Consider the following 12,112-nt stretch of genomic DNA (forward strand, 5'->3'; position numbering starts at 1 on the left):
TGTAAAACGGGTAAAATTTGACTTCCAACAAGAGGGTTAAAGATGATTTTTCAGGGCTCCTCCGTGTCTTTAGCTGCATGCTACGTAAGCTAAGCTACGCTGTGTCTGTGGGCGTTTGCAGGTGGGGGGGGGGGGGGGGGGCAGAGAGAGAGGAAGGTCCTGGGGGAATCGCACCACCTGCTTTTAAATTCTGTGGAAATCAAACGCTCCTTTCCACCGTGACGCTCCTACTCATCAAAGCCATTTGAAATGTAGCAATGTAACGATTAGACACAGATGAAACAGCGAGTGTGTGTTTGATGTGACGGTCTACCTCATGATGTGGGATCGAGACGGCTGCTGGTGGGAGAAGGACTGGGACCGACCCAGACTGGCCTGGTGCCGGTCCAGCAGGTCTCGGAACGCCGGGCTGGACGGGCTGTTTTTACCTGGGTGGACAAACACAGCAACTGTTTTTAGAGGGTCTTTTTGGGCTTTTATACCTTTAATTTTTGAAGGGGGGGGGGGCATGCAGGAAATCGTCTGTTACATGTGCGCCCGCTGTACCGCTGATACACCCCTGTTGTTTTCTCCCCTCTCATTCCCCCTGCGCTGTTGTTTCCCCCCTCTCATTCCCCCTGCTCTGGCGTGTCCCCCTCTCATTCCCCCTGCTCTGGCGTGTCCCCCTCTCATTCCCTGTTTTGACGTTACCCCCTCTCATTCCCCCTGCTCTGTTGTTTCCCCCTACTCTGTGTGTTTCCCCCTCTCATTCCCCTACTCTGGTGTTTCCCCCCTCTCATTCCCCCTGCTGGTGGTTTCCCCTCTCATTCCCCTACTCTGGTGTTTCCCCTCTCATTCCCCCTACTCTGGTGTTTCCCCTCTCATTCACTGTTTTGACGTTACCCCCTCTCATTCCCCCTGCTCTGTTGTTTCCCCTACTCTGGTGTTTCCCCCCTCCCATTCCCCCTGCTCTGGTGTTTCCCCTCTCATTCCCCCTACTCTGGTGTTTCCCCTCTCATCCCCCTACTCTGGTGTTTCCCCTCTCATTCCCTGTTTTGACATTACCCCCTCTCATTCCCCCTGCTCTGTTGTTTCCCCTCTCATTCCCCCTGCTCTGGCGTGTCCCCCTCTCATTCCCTGTTTTGACGTTACCCCCTCTCATTCCCCCTGCTCTGGTGTTCCCCTCTCATTCCCCCTACTCTGGTGTTTCCCCCCTCTCATTCCTCCTGCTCTGGCGGTTCATTTCCCAAACAATCCCTGTTATAAAATGTTAATGTTAAGTTGTACACTGTGCCTTTGTAAATAAAGTTACTCCGATCCTTCAGATTTAAAACAGAAACTGAGGCGTTGAGTTTTGCGTACGTGAGAGCGGGCGAGCGTCGGGCGGCGGGTTCGACACCGAGGCCGTGAACTGCAGCTTCAGCTTCATGTGTTGACTCAGCTGATCAGAGGAGACACGAGACAACGGGGGGTCAGTAATCTCTTATTAGTTCATACATTAATATGGACGATGTGTGTGTGTGTGTGTGGGGGGGGGGGGGGTCCAAATGAGAAAGAAAAGTTAGTAATTGTTGAAAACTGTTTTAAAAAACGCAGACAATTGTAAAAACGTTACAAAAAAGCGAGAAAGAAAGTTTTTAAAAATGTGTTAAAAATCCTCAAAAATATTGGAAGAAGCTACAAAAAACAAATAATATAATTTAAAAAACCCTCTGAAGAAACCTTTGAAAAAGGCTGCAAAAGCAACAAAAACTTGAAAAAGAAAAAACCTTGAAAAAATAATTAATAATTGAGTAAAGAAAGTAGTTAAAAAATAAAAACTACAAAAGAAGCTAGAAAAAAAGTAAAGAAAATACGTAAAAAATCCTCAAAATGTCAAAAGAAAGTGACAAATATCAGAAGAAGCTACAAAAAAGTTGCAGAAAACCAACAAGTAATTTAAAAAGCTTAAACCAGCTTGTGTGTGTGTGTGTGTGTGTGTGTGTGGGGGGGGGGGGGTGGGGGGGTACCTCGTAGAGTCCTGGTCTGAGGATCTGGAAGGCCACGCTGAAGGACAGCGTGCTCCCTTTCCGACAGTGACCCAGGTTACTGAGCGGACTGTGGCAGACCACCGCCGCCAGGGGGGAGTCGTCCACCGGACCCCGACCTGCACACAGAGTCCAGCAGGGTCTCAAAACACACAACAGGGTCTCAAAACACGCAACAGGGTCTCATAATACACAACAGGGTCTTATAACACACAACAGGGTCTCAAAACACACAACAGGGTCTCACAACACACAACAGGGTCTCAGAACACACAACAAGGTCTCATAATACACAACAGGGTCTTATAATACACAACAGGGTCTCAAAAAACGCAACAGGGTCTCATAAAACACAGCAGGGTCTTATAATACACAACAGGGTCTTAAAATCCACAACAGGGTCTAAAAATGCACAACAGGGTCTCAAAACACACAACAGGGTCTCAAAACACGCAACAGGGTCTCATAATACACAACAGGGTCTCAAAACACACAACAGGGTCTCAAAACACGCAACAGGGTCTCATAATACACAACAGGGTCTTATAATGCACAACAGGGTCTCAAAACACACAACAGGGTCTCATAATACACAACAGGGTCTCAAAACACGCAACAGGGTCTCATAATACACAACAGGGTCTCAAAACACACAACAGGGTCTCAAAACACACAACAGGATCTCATAATACACAACAGGGTCTTATAATACACAACAGGGTCTAAAAATGCACAACAAGGTCTCATAACACACAACAGGGTCTCAAAACACACAACAGGGTCTCAGAACACACAACAGGGTCTCATAATACACAACAGGGTCTCATTATACACAACAGGGTCTTATAATACACAACAGGGTCTAAAAATGCACAACAGGGTCTCATTATACACAACAGGGTCTTATAATACACAACAGGGTCTAAAAACACACAACAGGGTCTCAAAACACACACAACAGGGTCTCAAAACACACAACAGGGTCTCAAACTACACAACACTTTATCTAAATACACAACTGAGTCCTTTTGAAGAAGTTGAGACCGCAACGGTGTAAAACTTTAATTTTTAATATTATTTTAATTGCATTGTTTTTGTAAAGCACTTTGATTGGAAGCGCCCTTTAAATAAATGTATTATTATTAATAAATGTATTATAATTAATAAATGTATTATTATTATTAAATGTTGAAACTGACCGTCTGGCGTCCAGACGAGCCGGACCGCCAGGAAGTCCTGCAGGTTGTTGAGCAGAACATATTTAACCTTAAAGTCTTCCTTCACTCGGACGATGCTCGGACAGCTGGCCGTCATCACGAACCGAGGCTGGTCCAGACGGATGCTGGGTAACCTGGGGGGGGGGGGAAGAGAGGGAGAGAGAGGGAGACAGAAAGAGAAAGAGAGAGGCAGAAACCCACCAGACTCCATGTAAATAATCACTACTTTTAGCGTGTATAGAGCAGCATATCTCCACCAGACTCCATGTAAATAATCACTACTTTTAGCATGTATAGAGCAGCATATCTCCACCAGACTCCATGTAAATAATCACTACTTTTAGCGTGTATAGAGCAGCATATCTCCACCAGACCCCATGTAAATAATCACTACTTTTAGCATGTATAGAGCAGCATATCTCCACCAGACTCCATGTAAATAATCACTACTTTTAGCATGTATAGAGCAGCATATCTCCACCAGACTCCATGAAATAATCACTACTTTTAGCATGTATAGAGCAGCATATCTCCACCAGACTCCATGTAAATAATCACTAATTTAGCATGTATAGAGCAGCATATCTCACTGACCCCATGTAAATAATCACTACTTTTAGCATGTATAGAGCAGCATATCTCCACCAGACTCCATGTAAATAATCACTACTTTTAGCATGTATAGAGCAGCATATCTCCACCAGACTCCATGTAAATAATCACTACTTTTAGTGTGTATAGAGCAGCATATCTCCACCAGACTCCATGTAAATAATCACTACTTTTAGTGTGTGTAGAGCAGCATATCTCCACAAGACTCCATGTAAATAATCACTACTTTTAGTGTGTATAGAGCAGCATATCTCCACCAGACTCCATGTAAATAATCACTACTTTTAGTGTGTATAGAGCAGCACATCTCCACCAGACTCCATGTAAATAATCACTACTTTTAGTGTGTATAGAGCAGCATATCTCCACCAGACTCAATAGATTTAACACAGAACCATTAATCAAGCTTACCTTCTCTGGTTTAGATACGAGGAGGTGTAGGTTGTATTAGAGGGGAGGAACAAAGGACAGATATAGTCGTATAGTTTGAAGGACAGGTTGGTCCTCACCTGTAGTGGGTGTAGATGCAGTTGGTGAAAGGCATCTTGGGAGTTGACCACTGCAGCACAGCGACCAGGGGAACCTCGAGACCCTGAAAATATAACTACAACTGAAACAACTGACAAACTGATGAAATGAAGGAAAGTTCAATTGGTGAAAGGATGTCCAGAAGCGCTGAAGACGAGTCATAAAACACAATCAATAAATATATAAAGTTTACTGTTTCTCTCTCGTTTGAGAGTTTAACACATTAAGCAGCACACACACACACACACATATACTGTATAAATAAACCGTAAAATAGTTAAAAAATATCAATGATGAAAGAAATATAAAAGATCACAAACAAGTCCAAACCTCGTTGGAGTCGTCCGGCGGCATGTCGTTGAGGTGCATCTGGAACAGGAAGTCGTGCTCCTCCAAAGCGCTGAGCATGCTGGGAAGGCGGCAGGCCAGGCTTTCCACCCTGCAGAAAGACGCCATGCCGACCTCCCCTGACTGGTGGCTGCAGAGCGGGAGAGGAAGCGGTTTCAGTCAGGGTCCAAACCCCCCCCCCCCCCCCCATCATAAGGTTTATACCATCTACACCAAAGGATCTAATTGATTGAAAGCCATGATGTCTCTGAAGGGGGGGGGGGGGGGGGGGATTTTCTGGTCGGGAAAAGCAGAGAAAAGGAAGATAATCTTGCTCCTTATGACCTCATAAGGGGCAGATTCAAGATCGGCCCATCTGAGCTTTCATTTTCTTAAAGGCAGAGCAGGATACCCAGGGCTCGGTTTACACCTATCACCATTTATAGCCACTGGGGGGGCCATGGGCAGGCTGGGGGGGACTTATATTATTGTTAAAAAACCTCAAAAAGGGACATTTTCATGCCATGGGACCTTTAAGACTTAACTTCTTTAACTGTCTGTCTGTTGGTCCATTCCTTTCACTGTCTATGTCTGTTGGTCCATTCCTTTCACTGTCTATGTCTGTTGGTCCATTCCTTTCACTGTCTATGTCTGTTGGTCCATTCCTTTCACTGTCTATGTCTGTTGGTCCATTCCTTTCACTGTCTATGTCTGTTGGTCCATTCCTTTCACTGTCTATGTCCGTCATCCTTTCACTGCTAGGTCTTGGTCCATTCCTGTCACTGTCTATGTTGTTGGTCATTCTTTCACACTGTCCTTTCATGTCTGTTGGTCCATTCCTCTATGTCTGGCCATTCCTTCACTGTCTATGTCGTTGGTCCTATGTCTGTTGGCCATTTCTTTCACTGTGTCTGTTGGTCATGCCTGTCTATGTCTGTTGGTCCATTCCTTTCACTGTCTATGTCTGTTGGTCCATTCCTTTCACTGTCTATGTCTGTTGGTCCATTTCTTTCACTGTCTATGGTCACAACATGAAAACAAAACATGGTGGCGTCTCTTGTGGTGTCACAGGAACACCCACACACACACACACACACACACACACACACATTGGTGGTGTTGCAGAATAAAGAACGTCAAAATGGCCGCTCATGGCAGTTCTACTGTTAAAGACTGACAACACAACATGGTGTACATGGTGTCTGTACGTACCAGACGTTGTCCACCAGCAGCACGGAGCCGTCGGGCATCATGGGAAGGTAGGAGGCGTTGAGATTTGGCAAAATACGAACATCACGAACACTCAGCTCCTCCTGAGAAGACTCGTTCAACACTGAGAGGAGGAGAAAGAAGAATTTGTATGTTGTTTGTGGACCAAACTGTTTAAATATCTCCACCAGACTCCATGTAAATAATCACTACTTTTAGCGTGTATAGAGCAGCATATCTCCACCAGACTCCATGTAAATAATCACTACTTTTAGCGTGTATAGAGCAGCATATCTCCACCAGACTCCATGTAAATAATCACTACTTTTAGCATGTATAGAGCAGTATATCTCCACCAGACTCCATGTAAATAATCACTACTTTTAGCGTGTATAGAGCAGCATATCTCCACCAGACTCCATGTAAATAATCACTACTTTTAGCATGTATAGAGCAGCATATCTCCACCAGACTCCATGTAAATAATCAATACTTTTAGCATATATAGAGCAGCATATCTCCACCAGACTCCATGTAAATAATCACTACTTTTAGCATGTATAGAGCAGCATATCTCCACCAGACTCCATGTAAATAATCACTACTTTTAGCATGTATAGAGCAGCATATCTCCACCAGACTCCATGTAAATATCACTACTTTTAGCATGTATAGAGCAGCATATCTCCACCAGACTCCATGTAAATAATCACTACTTTTATCATCAAATAAACCCTTAATTCACCCATTTAAATGATAAATACGCTAAAGGTACTTGTGTGTAATGTCATGTCTTAACCATATTTCCTTTTCCCCTCTATCCATTACACCATGAAGATTGATCTCTGACCTTTGAGGACGGCGAGGTGCTTCCCTGAGACGGTCATCTGCTTACAGCGGACGGTGGGAGGCGGCAGGACGGTCAGAGTAGTGCTCACTGTGGACGGAGCAAACCAAGGTTTGATTGTTAAAGGGGAACTACGCAGGTTTTTAAGCTTAATTAACCTTAACTGAACAGCTTCAGAGTCATTGGAATGGTTATATGACTTTATTCGAGTTGAATGATACAGTGTTAAAGACATTAAAAACTGGTTTGTGTGACGTCCCGATGTCTAAAAAGTGACTAAAATGTGAAAAAGTGACATAAATTTAAAAAAAAGAAAAGAAAAAGTCAGAAATTTGATTTAAGACTATCACAAGTATAATAGTACAAACGTGTGTGTGTGTGTGTTTCTCCTTGTGTGTGTGTTTCTGTGTGTGTGTGTGTGTGTTTGTGTGTGTGTGTTTTTCCTTGTGTGTGTGTTGTGTGTGTGGGTGGTGTGTGTGTGTGTTTGTCTATGTGTGTGTGTGTCTATGGGGTGTGGGTTGTGGGGGGTGTGGTGTGTGTGTGGTGTGTGTGTGTGTGTGTGTGTGTGTGTGTGTACCCTGAGCCTTGAAGGTGTTCAGGTCGTGTCTGAAGGTGTGTGTCGGCTCTCGTTGCTGCAGGACGCTCAGGTATCCGAGTTCCTGCACCTCGGCTTTCTCCGCCTCCTTCTTCCACACCGTGACCATCACCGACACACACACACACACACACACACACACACACACACACACACACACACACACACACACACACACACATCAAAATTTTAAACAAGTCAATTAGAAACGAGTCGATTCGACCCAAATACCATTCAAAGCTTAATTTACTGCAGCGAGGTCAGAACATTACATTTTGTCTCCTGTTCTGAATGAGAAAAAACTGGAAAAGTATGAAAGTAAATCTGAGAGCTGGAGGTGTGTTTCTGGTCTGAGTTGTTCTCTAACAGCTCCATTAGCATTAGCATTAGCTAATTACTTTTTTTTTACATGTGACGAGGCTAAAAACACATTTATAACTGTTGAAGCCTGTTGGGTGCTAACGTTAGCAGGAGGATAACTCGGTGTCAGCAGCACCGATTGGTTAGTTTCTCTCTACTGACAGACCTGATTGGTTAGTTTTTTTATTTAACCAGGAAGTCCCTCGAGATTGAAGTCTCTTTTCCGAGTGAGACCTGGCCAAGCTGGCACACCAGTTACAATTTAAACAGAAATACAGCATATAGAAAGACAGCATATAGAAAGACAGCAGGTAGGAAGACAGCCTATAGAAAGACAGCATATAGAAAGACAGCAGGTAGGAAGACAGCAGGTAGGAAGACAGCCTATAGAAAGACAGCATATAGAAAGACAGCAGGTAGGAAGACAGCAGGTAGGAAGACAGCATATAGAAAGACAGCATATAGAAAGACAGCATATAGAAAGACAGCATATAGAAAGACAGCAGGTAGGAAGACAGCAGGTAGGAAGACAGCCTATAGAAAGACAGCATATAGAAAGACAGCATATAGAAAGACAGCAGGTAGGAAGACAGCAGGTAGGAAGACAGCATATAGAAAGACAGCATATAGAAAGACAGCATATAGAAAGACAGCAGGTAGGAAGACAGCCTATAGAAAGACAGCAGGTAGGAAGACAGCAGGTAGGAAGACAGCCTATAGAAAGACAGCAGGTAGGAAGACAGCAGGTAGGAAGACAGCCTATAGAAAGACAGCAGGTAGAAAGACAGCAGGTAGGAAGACAGCAGGTAGGAAGACAGCCTATAGAAAGACAGCAGGTAGGAAGACAGCAGGTAGGAAGACAGCAGGTAGGAAGACAGCCTATAGAAAGACAGCAGGTAGGAAGACAGCCTATAGAAAGACAGCAGGTAGGAAGACAGCCTATAGAAAGACAGCAGGTAGGAAGACAGCAGGTAGGAAGACAGCATATAGAAAGACAGCCTATAGAAAGACAGCATATAGAAATACAGCCTATAGAAAGACAGCCTATAGAAAGAGCATATAGAAAGACAGCCTATAGAAAGACAGCATATAGAAACAGCCTATAGAAAGACAGCATATAGAAAGACAGCATATAGAAGACAGCATATAGAAATACAGCCTATAGAAAGACAGCCTATAGAAATACAGCATATAGAAATACAGCATATAGAAATACAGCTTATAGAAATACAGCATATAGAAATACAGCATATAGAAAGACAGCTTATAGAAAGACAGCATATAGGCAGACAGCATATAGAAAGACAGCCTATAGAAATACAGCATGTAGAAAGACAGCCTATAGAAAGACAGCCTATAGAAAGACAGCATATAGAAAGACAGCCTATAGAAATACAGCATATAGAAATACAGCATATAGAAATACAGCATATAGAAATACAGCATATAGAAATACAGCATATAGAAATACAGCATATAGAAATACAGCATATAGAAATACAGCATATAGAAATACAGCATATAGAAATACAGCATATAGAAATACAGCATATAGAAATACAGCATATAGAAATACAGCATATAGAAATACAGCATATAGAAATACAGCATATAGAAATACAGCATATAGAAATACAGCATATAGAAATACAGCATATAGAAATACAGCATATAGAAATACAGCATATAGAAATACAGCATATAGAAATACAGCATATAGAAATACAGCCTATAGAAATACAGCATATAGAAATACAGCATATAGGCAGACAGCATATAGAAAGACAGCCTATAGAAATACAGCCTATAGAAATACAGCATATAGAAATACAGCATATAGAAAGACAGCATATAGAAAGACAGCATATAGAAAGACAGCATTTAGAAAGACAGCATTAGAAAGACAGCCTATAGAAAGAAAGACAGCTTATAGAAAGACAGCATATAGAAAGACAGTCTATAGAAAGACAGCCTATAGAAGACAGCATCGTCAGAACACTGTTGTCCTCACCTTGACCTTCAGGGTGCTGACGGGGAGTTTGTCCAGAGACACCGTGAGGGGGAAGATGACCTCATCCGTCCAAAACCACCGGCTCGTCCAGAGGAGACTGACATGGGACAGAGACACGCTGATGAGAAATCATCTCCAACTCTTAATCTGTGCAGCTACAGCTAAGGGGGGGGGGGGGCAGTAGCTCAGTCTGTAGGGTTGGGTTGGAACCGGAGGGTCGCAGGTTCAAGACTGTCCAGGATAGGACTCTAACTAACAATGGAGAGACCAGTTCAGATTGGATTCATTCAATAAATTATTATTCTGTAAATTAAATCCATCGGCCATTTTTATATTATACCAACATTTGCAGCATCCTGAGCCTTTTTGGTTACTATAGTAACACTCAGCCCGGAGTAGTTTTATTCCCCCCCAAAACAGGTTTCCTCTTTATTTTTAAAGAACTATACAAAAAAAAGAAAGAAAAAGAAATCGCAATTTTTTTTTTTTTGCTAATCTCACACAACTATCGCAACAAATGTACAAAATCGCAATTTTTTACAAAAGCTCCCGCAACATCAGGTATTTTGGGCCACGACAATCTCAAAAAAAGGTTGAAATCCTGGAGGGACTGGATATTGGATCCTGGATATTAGGGGGGGGGGGGGGGGGGGGGGGCAGTAGCTCAGTCTGTGGGGGGGAGGGTCCGAATGGTTCAAGTCCCCATTCGGACCAAAAGTATGGTGGTGGACTGGACTGGTAGCTGGAGAGGTGCCAATTCAGACTCCTGGGTGCTGCCAAGGTGCTCTGGAGCAAGGCACCGAACCCCCCCAACTGCTCTAGGGGGGGCCTTCCATGGGCAGACCCCCCCCCCCCCCCCCCCCCACACTCTGACATCTCTCCAGTAGCATGTATAGGACCTGAGCATGTGTGTGTGTAGTCCAGGCCTGTGTGTAATGTGTGTAATTTCCCCTTTGTGGGATTAATTAATAAAGTATACATTATTATTATTATTATTATTATTATTATTATATTATTATTATTATTATTATTATTGTAATGTGTGAGGTAATCAGAGTATTCTCACACACACAGAGCTGTGAATTGTCGACATAAGAAACGCAGGGGTACCTGGACAGGTGCCCTGCGGAACTCCCTGGCCGCCGTCCCAGATGAGTTGTGGATGAGCGCGGCTTGCAGTCCCTGAAGCTGCGACACCGGGAGTCGACCCGGCTGCCGAGCGCCGCGATGGCCGCCTCCGCCGCGGCGATGTAGTCCTCCTCGCCGTCCTCGTTGGCCTCGTCCCCGCTGCTCTGGTAGTCGTGGTGATGCTGCTGGTGGTTGCCCGGTGGCGGCTGCTCTCACGGGACTCACGCTGGCCACGGCGCACAGGGAGCCGGCGAGCTCCCGCCACGCCCGGCCGCTGGCCGACTCCGTCCCGAAGCCGGCGGCAGGGCCCTCGGCGCCCCTGCTGGAGGACCATGGGAGCACGCAGATGATAGTCATGCACGGAATGTTACGTCATTCATAGTATTACTTTCATTCATAGTATCACTTTCATTCATAGTATCATAGTATTACTTTCATTCATAGTATCACTTTCATCATAGTATCACTTTCATTCATAGTATCACTTTCATTCATAGTATCATAGTATTACTTTCATTCATAGTATCACTTTCATTCATAGTATCACTTTCATCATAGTATCATAGTATTACTTTCATTTTGTATCACTTTCATTCATAGTATCACTTTCATTCATAGTATCACTTTATTCATAGTATTACTTTCATTCATAGTATTACTTTCATTCATAGTATCACTTTCATTCATAGTATTACTTTCATTCATAGTATTACTTTCATTCATAGTATCACTTCATTCATAGTATTACTTTCATTCATAGTATTACTTTCATTCATAGTATTACTTTCATTCATAGTATTACTTTCATTCATAGTATTACTTTCACTCATAGTATTACTTTCATTCATAATATACTTTCATTCTAGTATTACTTTCATTCAAAGTATTACTTTCATTCATAATATTACTTTCATTCCTAGTATACTTCATTCTAATGTTACTTTCATTCATAATATTACTTTCATTCATAATTTACTTCATTGGCTACAGTCATTCCACAATCCTTTAACCCAGAAGGGCCCAATTCTTTCAAATGAAGGAATAACTATGTATAGGGCATACTACATACTATACATAGTGTGTTTACACTAACTATATATAGGGCATACTACATACTATAGTGTGTATACACTAACTATATATAGGGCATACTACATACTATAGTGTGTACACTAACTATATATAGGGCATACTACATACTATAGTGGTATACACTAACTATATATAGGGCATACTACATATATATATAGTGGTATACACTAACTATATATA

At 43.0% G+C, this 12,112-nt stretch overlaps 1 pseudogene; it reads right to left on the bottom strand.

Annotated features, from left to right (window-relative positions):
• Positions 1-302: 302 nt before the first annotated feature.
• LOC116685323 (microtubule-associated protein 11-like) overlaps positions 303-12,112 on the bottom strand; it is a 12,407-nt pseudogene continuing 597 nt past the window's right edge.

The sequence above is a fragment of the Etheostoma spectabile genome, unplaced genomic scaffold (assembly GCF_008692095.1).
Source record: "Etheostoma spectabile isolate EspeVRDwgs_2016 unplaced genomic scaffold, UIUC_Espe_1.0 scaffold00569775, whole genome shotgun sequence".
NCBI lineage: Eukaryota > Metazoa > Chordata > Actinopteri > Perciformes > Percidae > Etheostoma > Etheostoma spectabile.